This window comes from Bacillus rossius, chromosome 6 (genome assembly GCF_032445375.1).
Source record: "Bacillus rossius redtenbacheri isolate Brsri chromosome 6, Brsri_v3, whole genome shotgun sequence".
NCBI lineage: Eukaryota > Metazoa > Arthropoda > Insecta > Phasmatodea > Bacillidae > Bacillus > Bacillus rossius.
This window is the reverse complement of record NC_086334.1, coordinates 33,449,862-33,466,382: the sequence shown is the minus strand read 5'-3', so window position 1 is coordinate 33,466,382 and position 16,521 is coordinate 33,449,862. Positions and strand designations below refer to the sequence as shown.

The following is a 16,521-nucleotide window of genomic DNA, read 5'->3' as shown; positions in this document are numbered from 1 at the left end:
TCACGTTGTGCAGCTGAGCAGTGACCGTAACAGTAAATGGCGAAGAAATGAAGATAAAGGCGTATTGCAAGTCCCCTAAGATTCTTTCAAGAATGCAGAATTTGTATCGGTTGTTTTATGCCTAAAGTTTACTCTGAAAACTCGCCTTGTAGCCATTTTCACTCATTTATAAACCACAGTTTAAAAACTTAATCCGGAAACAAAACTATTAAACGGCCCTCAGCGAATTCTTAAATTTTTTTATTCGTAAACAGACGCCACCCGGATATTTTGAGTAGTTTTCAAATCGCGTTGCTTTTTCCTGAAGCTCTATGCACACCGACGAGAAAATGGAATGAAATGAGCGGGTAGCCGCGGAGTCTGTTCCCCCTCCGCTCCATCTTCCCCCTCCACGGCACATGCTCCGGAACCCTCCCGCCTCTCTTCCCCCCCCCCCCCCCCGGGGACAGAAGGGCCGCGGGCACGGGAGACCGGCGCTAGTGCGGGCAGCAGCCGCCAGTCTCGCTCCAGCGCCGCGGGTGTGCAGGTTGCTGTGTTGTTCTCGCGGTCGCAGCCGTCGCTGGCCCTGGTTGCCCACATCCGTGCCGCACGCACTTACACGCCCGGCAGGTGAGCTCGGCCGCCGTATCAGGCGGGAGGTTTCCTCGTTCATTTCTCCTCTGTGTTTCATGTTTTTGCTCATCATTAAATTTTAATTCATCATATAACTATAATTAAATTCATGTAAATATTTTTTTGTAAATTAAATAAGTGATATTTAATGGTTTTTAAGTACTTTGTACTAATTTGTACTTCTGCCCTGGCATTAACTGAATGCCGGAAATCGTGTGGTAGAAACACATGACGTATTTTGTTTTTAGTATATAAAACATAAATATCTTAAAATTTGGTTTTCTCACAACCTTGAAAAACACTAGTTCCCAGTGATTTTTAGAGAACCAAATATGTTGGTATTCACGATTACTATGAAAAACAGTAACATTATAAACTAAATTTAATTCATGGATAAAAACACTAATTATAACAAAATAATTTAGGGCAATCTGTATTACATTCCACGCTGATTGTTTCTTTCTCTTGCCACTGCTATTATTTAAAGACCATTACTATCAATTTATCACTATTGCTCTCTTACATTTTGTGTTTCGTCTGAAATGTTGCCACAAGGGTTCATAGTATTGGTCTTTTAAAACTCACAAATAAGGCTTATTAAATAAACTGGTCGCAAAATTCGGAACCCACCAACAAATGCAAAATAAGCTATCGAGATAAAATAAACACGAATAGTTTGTAAATATATGTAATTACAAGACATTGAAATAACATTACATACGTAAGACAGTTTTATAGTGTTTAATCATGGTTGACGGATTATCGCGCGAAAATTCCCAATTGTTTCCGTAATCTGAACAGAATTCAGCTATGCGGTGTTTATAAAAAACTATTGCTTAACCTGTTTTCATTATTTTTTAATAGTTCTTTTTTAGTTTACAATATAAAAGTAAATAATAACGAAAGTTGGCATTATACTAAATTTTAGATGAGCGAAAAAAAAATCCTTACAATATAGCCTATATATCTATAGAGATGAGACATACCTACATATAATAACAAAATACTTAATAACATGTCAGTTCCTTTATTAGAAGATATTATTTTTAATTATTTAGATAGCGGGATCGTTATAGTTAGATAAATACTCGCATAAGTCGAAGATAACAGTTAAGAAATCCGCCAGCCTATTAGTAACCATCCAAGCATTAGTTTTTATTTAATTTATTTTGGTTCCGTGGATTCCACATAGTCAAAGCTCCATCCTCCGTCAAGCTGTACAATATAAAATATACATGCACATGCATTGCTATTTACATAAATTTTAAAAAAATTACAAACATATTACAGTTTTTAAAATACATTCTTCTTCACAAAAATTAACTGTACAGTAGATACTTGATAATTTATGGTATAACTATTTTCATAATTTATGCAGTAAATGTAGCAGTTACTATATCTTAAGATGTCAGGTCAAAAAAAACAGTTCTGTTTCTTTATTTTTCTGTCAAATTAAAGAATTATTTCATGGTAGGAAGGATGTTCTACAAGAAATTAACTTTTTTTAATGTTTTTTTTTTCCTTTAGTACTGGTAAACTGTGTTTGTTATTCTCTGGGATATTGAAGGACACCGTTGTAAAATTTAATGTCAGGACGGACGTACCGGGATTCGAACCTCGAATTTCTCGACCGCGAGTGACGTATTACCGTCGAGAACGCCCGGTGGTGGTCGAGGTGATAGCGACCTCGGGCGCGGTGACGAAGCGGTCGAGGATGTGTGATTCCGCCGTGGCTTCCCATCGTCCTCCGCCGTGCGGCGATGAAAGGGAGGGGTCTTCTACTAGCGGAAGAAAAATCTCTCCCGCTACAGCCCCTCCCCCCTCCTCCCCCCCCCCCCCCCCCGGGGAATCGAACACGGAACGTTCGGTCCACCAGCCTGGCGTTCCTGTCTCTTAAGGCCCGTTCTACAATCACACGTGAAAGGTAACGTTATCTCCAAGAACATTTCACTTCCGCGTCTGCTGCTTCCACAGTGCAGGGAAACGTAACAAATGGTGACCCATGAGATTGAACTTCACGGTTAAAAAATAATAATTTTAAAAAAATTGAGCCTCGAAATCATAACACGGGCAGGATTTACATACCTGATAAACAATAAATAATTAATTAATAAAAGAACACTAGATGTAGATATCCTTGTACTTGAAAAAAAAATTAATTTTAGAACATAAAAAAAACATGGTTACCACTGCAGCCAAATACTCTGCTTCTATTGGCCGCACGGGAGTCACGTAACCAGGAGGTTTGAACATTGGGTAGCTTAGCCCCGTTCTACAATGACACGAAACAGAGTACTCGCAGACGAATTAGCTCGGCGATGCTGAGCTCTTACGTTTACTTTGCTGCGTGCGACCAATAGAAGCCGAGTATTTGGCTGTGATGGTAGTCACGTTTTTTTTTAATATAAGTTAAAAATTGTTTCAAGTACGAGAATATCTAGTGTTCTATTATTATTTTGTCGTTTATTTTAATTATAAAAGTAAATTCTGACTGTGCTACAATCTCGAAGAATTTATATATTTTTAAAATTAATTTATGTTTCGTTACACTGAAACGCAATCTCATTGGTTTTTTTTATTTATTTATTTTAATTTTTTACGTTTACGTGTATTGTTCAAGCAGCAGACGTGATAGGGAAATGTTTCGGGAGATTCGTGTCCGTTTACGTGTCATTGTAGAACGGGCTTAAGCTCGGCAATGTTTATTTCTTCCGTTTACGTGACTACGTGCGACCATGTTTTTTTATGTGCTTGATGCGTTAAAAATTGTTTCAAGTACAAGGCTATCTGGTGTTCTTCTATTACTTAGTGATTTATTTTTATTAGGTATGTAAATCCTGTCCGTCTTATGATCTCGAAGGTTAATATTTTTTTTTAATTAGTATTTTTCAACCGTGAAGTTCACAATGATTGTTTGATAATTTGTTACGTTTCCGTGCATTGTGGAAACAGCTGACGCGATGGTAAAGTGTTCCTGCAGATCCGTCTCCGTTTACGTGTCATTGCAGGACGGGCCTTAACGCCGCACAGCGACTGCACATGGTCGCGGGTACGGGGCGGGTTTGGGCCAGAGAACTCGACCTGTATTTCGAGGCTCGGATCGACCTAACAGGAAAATCGAGAGGACCGTTAATCGCAGAGCGCAGGAATTCACTCGGGGAGTCCAGCGGTTCCGCGGCCTCTCTCGGCGGAAGGGGAACTGGAAACATGGGCGGGGCTTGTAAGATATGGATGATGATTGGTCCTGTTCACAGAACCCAGGTGCCAGCCCCTTGATTTATTAACTAGATGTTTAAAAAAAAGTGTTTCCCCGGCCGTGGTCTTTTCTTTTTGCCACGAAACCTTGAAAATGATTAAGCCTCCGTCAGTCACTCTTTCGTCTGTCAAACCACGCCCGACTTCAACCGTCCGTCAAAATGTTTTCCCCAAGCAAGTGCTGCCAATAATCCATGTTTTTCTCTCGGAGATTATTTATGTTGTGTTCCTGTACGTATTGCATTAGCATATCCTGATCCTGGGGGGGAATCAGAGTAGTGAATTACTGTTTGGATGTGAGTTTAAAAAAAACTCCGATGTTTCTATGCAAAGCATCTGAACAAACAAATGACTGGTACAACCAAACCAAAAGTTACAGCTTGCCAGACTTTCGACGGTCGGACAGATGGAATTTTTTTTTTTTTTTTTTGCGTGTCATCCATTGGTCGCAGGTCATGTGATCGACATACGGAGGGAACGGGCCACGGTAATTCCAGCTTTAGATTCAACTTCTGTCCAAAGTTTTGAACACTTGGTGGATGTTGGTTTCGAAAATTAGGAACTGCGAAGCCTCCCGCGCGCACATCACTGCATTCTCGCCGCAGGATTCGTAAAACCGCAGGTGAGGAGACCAGTGTCACCTGACATGAGTGGTCCCACCGCGTGGCCACGCGCATGAAATTGAGGTCGTGCGGTGGATTGCAAAGGGATAGTATCCTAAATTATTGTGCTTCTAATATTTCGTATTTTTTGCACAATTATAGTTCAATTTATAATATAACCATTTTCAACTGCGTATAAAAGTTGTTTTTTTTTTTTTTTTTTTTTTTTTTTTTAACCAAAGAGTCCTTATTGACCTCACAGCTGCAGCCAATCGGGAAACACCTTCCTCTCAGGCGAGAGAGTTTTAAAGGCAGGAGAACTTGTAATAACCTCAGTAGCTGACTTTAACTCTGACGATGGCGACTGCAATGACAACCGAAACATCGGTGACATATTCGTCGCCTTGGACGCGGCTACAACCCATCAGAAGCCAAGAAGCTGCTTCACTCCTATATCCTGGTTTGTTCGCGTCTCGCGCCGGCAGTAACGTACGTGTATGTCGTCAGGAGCTGTTGCTTCACTCGGATGGCAAACGCAGTTAAACCGTGAAGGCTATTTCTACCATTCTCTGTGGCACCATATGTGTGTTGAGCGCCGAGTAAAAATTATTCTGATTTTCGTTATGGACGACGGAACTGGAGGTTCATGACGACGAACAAATAATATAAGAGAAATGTTGATAACCTTTCAGATAATACTTAATACATTTAAGAAAAAAAATATTCTAGTACGACCACTGCCCCTATTAGATATTCATATCTTAAGTCTTTATAATTGTCGTTATTTCATTAGAATTCAAACTTTATAAAAAAACTATTAATTTTTAGTATGTTTTATATTGTAAAAGCTTTCAATTAGGCTATCGGTATTTTTTTTTTTTTTTCACTTATTTATAATCAACAGAGATGAGGCAGCACCGTATCAACAACCCTTTGAGTCTAGAGACGGACAGCCGACTTCAAATTTCAACTTCCTGTTTAGAATAAAACGTATTTTACTGAAAAAAAAATGGCGTAATATTATGGCAGCAAATACAGATGAGCCTAAGTTTTCGTAGACGCTGTTGCCGCTTTGTACAACTGAATGAACTTGAACGTTCATGCAATCTTTGGTCGAGGAATCCCGGTTTTTTTTTTTTTTTTTTTTTTTTTTTGCCACGACGATCGATCGGCTAGTCATAGAGAGCGTTTTAGAATCAAGATCGGCGGAACTGGGTTCGGGAGTCCAAGGGCTGTATTCGAAGACGTGCGGGTAAGGTAGCGAATGAGCACTGCCTTGTCGGGACTGAACCGTAACCTAACTCGCGGGACGCATTCCAGAACGTGTCCGAACCGAATCCCTGTAAGAAAACAAATCGGCAACCGTTTCAATAAACGGTGCTCTGCGCGAGGCCAGAAATTGGTTTCAACGCATTCCAGCGGATGTTCCGCAACCACCGATACAATTGTTACGGCAAAAAAATTGGTTGTCTGTAAAGTCGGTTCACGGTCGTTAGTTTAACGTGACAACGTCATAACAAAACATTGATGAAATGATTGCATACTTTTATGAATAAAATTGAATAATTTTTATTGAATGATCACTATTTTGTATGGATACAAAGAAGGAGTGAAATGAAATCTACAATTTAATTGATAAATTTACTTTTATTTGCACTCATTAATTCAAATATGTTTATTACTTTAACGAACATATTATTTTAACTATAACTTTTATACATGTTTGCTATTGAACTTCTTCCAATCTGTGTTATTTTGTTAAGGATAGGAAAAGTAGGAAACGAATGGGAGTGTTTCAAGTTTAATGTGCCTCGAAAAAGTCAAATCGATGGTTGTTCCAATCGAGTGGAAGAGAGATAGATGCGGAGCAAGCGTACAATGAGCGTAACGGGACAATGAGTCATCCTTTTTCGTGCGTGCAGCCGGCGTTCATCGAATTATTAGACGCTGTCAAGTCAAAAAATACTAGAACACCATCGCACAAAACTAGAACTGTTGTTCTAATTTTCTCAAGTTTGGTTGATTGTTTCTTGTTATGGCCATTGAAGTGTACAGAACGTATTCCAGGATAGTTTCTCCACCATAAAGTTTCCGTTTGGCACACCAACACGCTTGGTACGTCCCCCGATGATCACAAAAGGGACTCTATACCAGTTGATGGCGCCGGACGCGGGTTCGCCGTCTGGACGAAATAAACGGGAAAAGTGAGCTCTGCGCATGTGCGGGATTTAGGGAAACATCTAGGCGACGGTTGGGACACTCAAATCCGTTTCCTAAAAATAAAGGAACCGGCCGTGTCCTAGAGGAACTAGGAATACAGTAAGGGTACTGGTGTATCATATGCATCACCTAATCCCCTTAATTATTTTTGTGACTTGGAATACCGGCCTAAGAGGCGGTCAAGACCAGGCGGGCTGCGGTCTGCGAGGCCCGAAAAATGTTGGGTGATGCATTTCGGAGCTGGTTTCCTGTTACCTGAGTTATATCTATAACTTGACATTAATTCATCCCCTCCATGGGCGTTCCAGGTGTTGGCAAAGGGAAGAGCTCGCGTCCCCTAATTAAAATTGTGTGGGGGGGGGGGGGGAATGAAAATCGTTTCTTTTCTAGCCAATCCTCACTTGAGACTATCTTAATTTCAAGCATTATTGGTGTAAGATTAATATTTTTTTTGTATTCTTGTACAGCTACTTGAATTTGAATACTTAAAAAAAATCTTTAAATATAATTTTTATTTTATTTTTAAAATCAAATCTATCTGCTAAACGTACCTATGTTTTAGAATAATTTTTTAATCTCGTATTATAACTTCGATAAAATATAGTTATAAACTTATAAAAGGTTCAGCTGTCGGACAATTTAAGAAAACAGTTTTTTTTATTCAACCTTGAACTTAATTTTCTGCGAATGTTATGGTAATATGTCTTAAGAAATTATAATATTATTTCGTAATAAAGTAAACTCGAGTTAATGCTATTGATCGAATTCCGGTAAAGTCGGGTCATAACATGAGGCAGTAATATTTTTGAAAGTTTTTATAGCAAGAAATCATAAAAACCTCAATTGTAATTGTATTGACCAGGACTTTGAATTACGTTCTAATAATTATTTAATACTCCCTTTTTCTCATTAATATCCCTAGTTTTATTACAGAGAACTAGTTTTGCACTGTTTGTCATTGAAAAAATTCAAGAATTAAAATTAAGAATTAAAAATTAAAACTTAAACCCACAGAGAACAATCAAGCCTAAGTCAGTTACAACAAATACAGCAAATGAAGGTAAACAACAAACCCTAGACAAAGCAGCAAATATACGAACACAACGATGAGTATAAACAGATATTATGGACGACACAAAGACACCAACGAACACGGTAGGTTTCCAATGGCAAAACAGATATTGTTGAAACTGTCTCCTCGTTGTTAACTACCTGTGTTCGTCTGTGCTGTTATTTTTTTTTCATGACTAAATTCCTTCCACGGAATTCTTCTGCTGTCTGATATTTAAGTTTGAATGTGTTCGTCTTTGCTGTCGTCGTGTTGTTTAGGTTCATCGTTGGGGTCTATCTGTTCAACATAGCTGAATTAAGGCTTGTTATCTGTGGGTTTATGTTTTCATTTTTAATTCTTAATTTACGTTTTTAATTTTTTTTTTTTTCATGACAAACAGTGCAAAACTGCAGTGGCGTATACCCAACAATTAGTATTGAATCAAAATTCCCAATTGCACGTACAGAAAACCAGACACGCAAGGAAAGTATAAAATGTAAAGGGGCGCGTGCGTGGCCCTTGCTGAGGGGTGTGGGGGAGGGGGCCTGGGCTTCCGTTCGACTTGCCCGTCCCCGGAGCCACCCGTGTCTGCAGCTCCGCAACTGTGATTTCATGGTCGTCGCTCGTCAAGCGGAGTGGAGCCGGCGCGTGCACGACTCTCTTCCGTTCCGACGTGCGGCGCGCCGGCTCTAAGTTCGGCGGGGGCCTTTTGTTCCGGCGGGCGCGGGCGGTCTGATGCCGCGGCGTGTACTGGTGACCCACTGCCACAGTTCTGCGCCGCGTCGCCGGCGCACCAGGCGCTCCTTCGCGGTCCTGCTGCGTAGGGTTGAACCACGGCGAGTCGCCGCCGCTTGCGAGGGGAGGCCCTTAAGGGGCCCGCCTACCCGGGCACACACACGGTGTGCAGAGCTTCAGGAAAAACAACGCGATTTCAAAACTACTCAATATATCCGAGTTGGGCCTGTTTACGAATAGCATTTAAGAGTTCGCTGAGGACCGAAAAGTACTTTTAATTTCGGATTAAGTTTTTAAACTGTATTTTTAGAAGCGTTAAAATGCCTAAAACGCGTGTTTTCAGAGTAATTTTTAGGCATAAAACAATCAGTACAGATTCTTGAAAGCACTTAAGGGACTTGCTTAACACCTTTATCTTCATTTCTCCGCCATATAATGTTACGGTCACCGCTCAAATTTCACAGTTATCCTGTGACGACGAGACGAATGCGCGCCAGTTCAGAGACTTGCGCTTAGAGGCTATACCGCGCTGGAAGCACCAGCGAGCGTCGCGCTTATCATCCCGCCTCACTAACACACATACACCCCTGACGAGGCGGGCCCCTTAAGCCGGGTTTACGATTGATTTCCTTAAGAACTACAACTTAACATCGAGCACACGATTAAGTCAAAACTACATTTTCCAGTTTATGATTGACACAGAAGTCGTTAATTCTAACCAATCACAGCAAAAAAAAAAAAAACACATGGTCGGCCATTGTTCGAAACGGAGAAGCAGGTTTGAAATAGGTTATTGGCAAATGGGATATCTATTTTTTCGAAATGGATGATGATTACAAATGACAAATATACGAATTCCAACCCAAAATACTGCCTCGATCGGTCCAATAATAAGACATAAACTTCCGGTTGAAAGGTTCCGGTTTTTTTGTGATTGGTCGCTTTCCTTAAGTCTTAACGAAAAATATAAAATATAACCATTTCTGTTAAGTCTTAAGTCGTCATATGGTTCGCACACGACCCGTCAAAATTCACACACGACAATCATAAACCATTCCACTAGTTTACATAGTCATATGGTAAGTACACGACTAAGTCTTAAGTCTTAATTCTTAATTTTCAATCGTAAACCCACCTTTAGGCCGGTACCTACCCCGAGACGTAGTGGCGAAGAAGCACTGCCTAGTTGGGATGCGAACCTCAACCCAAACTCTCGGGAGACGTGTTCCAGGAAAGTGTCCCGAACCGAACCACCCCAGCGAGGGGGAACAAATCGGCAGCCACGTTTTGATAAACGGCGCCCTGCGCGAGGGTTTGGAAACTCGTTTCAACGCATTCTAGCGGACGTTTCGGAACCGTCGATGCAATCGCTAAGGCAAAAAAAAAACACAAGAGATATAGCAGCACCATCGCACGAAAATAGAACCGCTTTTCCTATATTCCAAGTACGTACTTTAAATAAATTTCGATTATTTCTTGTTATGACCATTCAAGTGTACAAAATGAATTCCAGGATAGTTTCACTATCATAAAGTTTCATTTGGCACACCAACACGCGTAGGTCCTCCGATGATCAAATAAAGGACTATATACGAGTTAATGGCGTCACACAGCAACGAATAGGACAACAAAATCTGTTCCCTAATACTAAGGGACTGGCCGTGTCCTATCGTGTATTAGGAATACGGTTAGGGAACACATAGGTGTAGCATATTAAACACCTAAACAATAATTTTTGTGCCTTGGAATACCGCCCATAGTGTTTGCACCATTTGGAATTATATATATATGCACACACACACACGTTCCGTCGCATTCACGAAATAACTCCCGCCAAATGCCATTCACCGAGAGCTAAGTTGTTACACGTCAAAAAAAAGTCTGGAACGGTATTTAATTAGATATACATAAAGAGCCAATAGGAACTCGGCCTGAGGTTGAGTGGACCGCGAAGCCACTATTGCGCAGTTGCAGGCGGGGCTTTGAGTTGTGCCGTGTCGTCCCCTCGTTCCGAAACGTGATGGTAAACGCGTAAAATAAAATAAAAAAAAAAGGGGGGGGGGGGTTATTTGAGTCGGCTGGTCGGACCGCACGTAACTGTTTCTGCGCGGCGCGACCTTCAGGCGCTCCTGACCTCGATACCGGTGTCAAGGCGTTGGTGAGCCCCTCCCCCCTGCTTTTTTTCCACCCCCAGTGCCCCTTCTCGTTTTTTAATGTGCTCCACATACATACAAGCAGTGGTTGCGTTTCGCAGAGGCGGGACCGTGATGTGACTGCAGACTTACTGATGTCGTAGACCGATTCCTTTTCGTCTCGATTGTGAACTTTGCTAGTGTGACAGGATTTAAAACATATTTGAGATATCTGTCCAACTTGGTTTTATGGAGAAATTCGTAGCCCAATTTCGTCCAATATTTAGCCTTCAAACTTTGTTGTACATATTTTTCGGATCAGTCATTTTACTTTGTAACGGGGCTTTTACGACCGGATGAAACAACTTACATGTGCGAAAATGGTTTCTCCAACAGACGCGCATTTCCGTTCAAAATTTATGGAATGTTAAGTTGTATTTTGACGCAGTACATATTTTAAAGCTTTAAACTTAATACGCAGTTACACACTCTCTGAGAAGGATACATATTACGTATACTTTATTGTACTTATCATCACCTGCACATGCGGAAAAAAAAACATTACTTGCGAAATTATGGCGTATAAGTAGTATGTAAATGACGGAGCTGGAACATGGCTTCTGGCTGTGGAGCGTGTGGGCACGTCCGCCATCTTGGATTGTGACGTCACGGCGGCCATCTTGGATGACCTTGACCTTGACCTTTGACCTTGACCTTGAATTTGATCCTCAAAAATCGCCAAAATTTGCCAAAATTGGGCAAAAATTGTCCAAAATTCCTCAAAATTCGCCAAAATTTCCATTTCTGTGGAAAAAAATTCCGCCAAAAAATCTCAAAAAATTCCACAATTCAAAAATCAGGATTTCGAAAATCCTCAAAAGTCGTTTTACCCTAGAAAGAACCCAAATTCCTAAAAGCGGCTTAAAACTCCTAAGAGCTAGCCGCTCTAAGCCGTCGAGGTCATGACCTTGAAAATTAGGATGCCATGGCAGCCATATTGGATGATGACGTCACCGTTGCAATTTTCGTTACGGCCGCCATCTTTAACTTTTTTATTTATTATCCGATTTTAATGAAAAAAATTTAAAAAATTATAAAAAAAAATTAAATAATAAAACTTTAATAAAATATTTAAAAAAAACATACATTTACGACACGGAGTTCAGAGTCCTCGGTTCGAACCCGACGAGCGCAAAAAAAAATAAAAATGGTGACCGATCCTTCCCCCCGTGGTGACTTTTGGCAGACTGACTCCCACCACTTTTCTTAAAGCATATATATCGTCACCCAGTATGACGTCATGTCCGACATCTTGTCTTCGTTGCTGGAGACCACCATCATGTATTCGTCGGCGAGAGTGCGCTGATAACATGTTAGTTTAGTTCTTATCCGCTAGAGTGCAGTAATCATTTATTACTGTGACACCTGCCATCTTGAAATTCGGCCGCCATCTTGGAAATCCGTAATTATTTAGCTAGGAATTCGGGAAAAGTTCCAAAACTCATTAAATAAATAGCTCATTAATTTACATATTGATTCGATCCGCTCCTGTCCTTGGTTCGATACCCGATCGACGCAATAATGTTTAATTTTATGTAAAAAATAATAATTGCAATAAACCATGTTCATCATATATTTAAAGAACCTCTAAATCCTCTACGACCACCATCCTATCAGACATCAAGACCGCCATATTGGAAATTCGTAATTTTAATGCTAGAGATTCGGGAAAAAATTCAAAATTCATTTAATAAATTTGTAATCTATATACTGATTGATTAGATCGAATAAGGTCCTTGGTTCGATCCCTGGTCGATACAAAAAAAAATTAATTTTAAAAAATACCACAAAAGCGACAGGTTTGAGAAAATAAAAACACCACAAGTTCTTTTAAAAAAATTTATTACATAAATTCAATACACTACTACAAGTACAAAAAAAAACATTGACAAATTACCAAAGCCTTTTGGATTCCTCGTTTCAAACAGTCTTCTTATTGTACGGACTAAGCCTTTAACATGACTTTAAATGTCTATCCGATCCGTTCATTACCTCAGCCAGAGACGGACTGAAGTCCATATCACCAGGGTCTCACTTATATAGACTCATCAGTCGGTACAACACATGAGTCAAAACAAGAACCATGTTCATTATACTCACACTTAACTTTCTCGGAGCATTTTACATAATGAAGATGTAAGCTATCAAGACGTGAAATTAGTTTTTTGCACTTATTGCACTGAAATTGTATTCTTTTAACATTATTAGAACAACTGCTTCTTTCATGTCTGCGAGCATTTGAGGTGATAGTAAATGATGCGTCACAGTATTTGCACTGACGCAATGTACGCTCTTCATTAGTTGAAGAATCCATTGCTGACGATGAAACTTCGGATGATGGTGGTATCACGTCTGTTGAAATCTCCTCCAATGTTGACATCGTCGGTGCACACGGGATCTGCTCCTTCTCCGTCGTAGCTGTCGTCAAGGTTCCCGTAGTCGATGGTACAACCTCCGAGTTCAACGTTAAAGACGGTAAAGATACCATCGAGGTCTCAAGAACAGCTAATTGACACGACTTATGCACCAGAAGAAACAAACTAGGTGATCCTTACACCGCCGTCGTCAGAAACAAACTGAGCGTCCTGCTGTCTAGGACTCGCTTATATACATGCACCGTATGGAATAATACGCTAGTCAAATCAAGAACCATGTACAATAATTCTAGAGTCAAATCTACAAATTAAAAAAGAGGATCATTTGATCTAAAAAAAATTCGATCTCTCCAATATACGCCAGGCTCCAAGAGCTACAATTCACGTCATCAGATCCATCTACATTTTGCTCCTATGCTTCAATTGACCATTAGCTGCAAGTGCTCCAACAGCTCCATCAGCTCCAACACGTAATGTACGCAATGTACGCGCAATACATGCAATTTACACGCAATAAATGTAATGATTACACAGTACACACAGGAAATGGAACGTACACACAGTACACACAGGAAACTGAACGTACACACAGTACACACAGGAAACGGAACGTACACACAGTACACACACACAGGAAACGGAACGTACACACAGTACACACAGGAAACTGAACGTACACACAGTACACACAGGAAACTGAACGTACACACAGTACACACAGGAAACGGAACGTACACACAGTACACACAGGAAACTAAACGTACACACACAGTTCACACAGGAAACTAAACGTACACACAGTACACACAGGAAATGGAACGTACACACAGTACACACAGGAAACTGAACGTACACACAGTACACACAGGAAACGGAACGTACACACAGGAAACGGAACGTACACACAGTACACACAGGAAACGGAACGCACACAGTACACACAGTACACACAGGAAACGGAACGCACACAGTACACACAGAAAACGGAACGTACACACAGTACACACAGGAAACTGAACGTACACACAGTATACACAGGAAACGGAACGTACACACAGTACACACAGGAATCGGAACGTACACACAGTACACACACAGGAAACGGAACGCACACACAGTACACACAGGAAACGGAACGTACACACAGTACACACAGAAAACGGAACGTACACACAGTACACACAGGAAACGGAACGTACACACAGTACACACAGGAAACGGAACGTACACACAGTACACACGGGAAACGGAACGTACACACAGTACACACAGGAAACGTAATGATCACACATACAGTAGCAGAAACACACACAGGCTTAGTTGGAAATCAGAATACAAGAAATAAAAACATTAAAATTTTTACTTTCAATATTTTATTACTTCTCAACATTACACAAATACAAGTAAAAGAAGCCATTATTGTATGTAGCCAGCTTTCCTCAGTTCTTTGAGTATGAAGGATATTTCTTTGATGCACGGATAGTTTCCTGCACAAAGCGTGCCATGTAGAAGTCTTAGCCGGTCAACCAATATGTTTGGATCTTTCCATGATGTGTAATCAATCTCTTCTACCACCATCTTACTTGCTTGTTTATTATAAATACTTTTAATATCACAATCGCCCCAGTGATCATAATAAGCATTATCAGATTTATTTATTATAACACGACGTTTCCATCGTTTCGGTCTCAGGACATCGCCACATTCTTCGATCTTGTCAGCTCTAGGTGCTTCATCACAGTCTATGCCTTTGTCATCAGCCTCAGAGTCACTGTAACAATCACTGTAGAAGACATCCTCTTCACCCAGATTACCGTATGAATTCGCTATCGATGATGTCGAAGTGTCTTCATCGTCTTCATGCTTCCTTTTTAGGAGTCCATCATTTTTACAAAGAATGGAGGATCTACTGAATATAGGCTTGAATGTATTCTCACTTTTCACGGTGTTGATACTTCCATTAGTTTCAGTCTTCCCGAAGCCATTAGCATCCTTCAATTTATGTTCTTCCTCACGATCGGGTGAGCTAATTCCATCACGCTCAGGACAAGGAAAATTATTGTCATAATGCAGATCACTCTTCTTTAGTCTAGTGGATCCATCGGTGTCCTCTATGCTGTAAGTAGTCTTGACTTTACATGTTCTACCATGTCTTTTTAAGCTGTCAATTCGTGTTAACAACCTGCTACAACGATTACAGCTTAACATGTTGCGTAGTGGGTTTCTAGCACAATCATTCTTCTCATGTCGTCTAGCATTCCTTCTCATGACAAAATCCTTGCCACAGTATCTACAGCGGCTTCCTTCCGATTCAGCTATAGATAACAAACCACGATCCATGGTAGCTTCTGTGACTAATGTTAGATACAAACTGTCAGTTTTCTCCAATTGGAACCATTTCTTAAATAGAGTTTTTGAAATATTACATCAGCGAGAGTTAAGTTATCTAATGTAAAGCAAATTGATGCAAGTAGTTCCGGCTGTCGTCAACAGATGACGCCACGTGTTGCTTGCAGGTAAATAATATATATTTCATAATGTGGGATGCGGAACGCTCACTATCGATCGCAAAGGGAGGTTGGCTTCGATAGTAGGTTCTTGATTGTTTCTGTTGATCACCTTGAATATATTTACAACATATTTTTTTTATAAACATCGGTCCAGTAGATACTGAGAAAAATATCTTCACCAAAATTACTAGTGGTATTTTTATCTTTGTTCTAGTGCAGCTACAAGGTTGAAATTTGGGGTGAGTTTGTAACCCATCAAACGCAACGTTTGGCCAAAATTTGGAACGAATGCGTGTGGGGGCCACTCACCCCTTACTTAGCCGGCGATTGCCATTTTTGACTACAAATTCCTACCAATAATTATTATCATTTACCTCAAAACGAACATTCTAAATTTTAAAAAAAATGTAGTGTCTTCAGAATATACATATTATATACAACCGTAGACCCATTTTTATTTGAAATTTTGATGTCTTATATTTGCAGTTCTGATAGAAAAGAGAAGTAGGCTATAATGCATATTACCGAGAAACCAGATGATATATATAGTTATCAAAGAACATATGGGAACCTCATTCTGGCTTGTACTAGAACTATATCTTTGCTCAACAATGAGAAGTTCACAAGCTAGCAGAATGTTTGAATTTTTTTTTTCCTTTTTATTTTTAATTTTTTATTAATTTTTTTTGTATTTCAATTATATCAAAGAAAACTTGTTGCGGTTTTCTCTGTGTGCTCCTGATTATTCTTGCCAATATTATGATGGTTTTCTCCGTGTGCTCCTGATTATTCTTATCAATATTTTGATGGTTAATCCGTGTGCTTGCGATCATTCCTGCGGTTTCGGTCAAAGGTCAAGGTCACACCCATCCAAGATGGCCGCTGTGACGTCGTAATCCAAGATGGCGGACCGTGAGAAATCTGAGAAGCACTAGCAGGAAGGACGAACTTTTTTCTCCTTGGCTACTA

At 40.2% G+C, this 16,521-nt stretch overlaps 1 protein-coding gene across 3 annotated transcripts in view; it reads left to right on the top strand.

The window, feature by feature from the left end:
• The first annotated feature begins 462 nt into the window (after window positions 1-462).
• Window positions 463-16,521, top strand: part of LOC134533011 (carboxypeptidase M-like) — a 76,274-nt gene continuing 60,215 nt past the window's right edge. For 2 of the 3 annotated variants that reach the window (XR_010075231.1, XM_063370138.1), the window contains exon 1: window positions 463-609. The gene's annotated coding sequence lies outside the window, so the exon portion shown is untranslated. The remainder of the gene's footprint in view (window positions 610-16,521) is intronic. The other variant, XM_063370139.1, reaches the window with a different exon arrangement.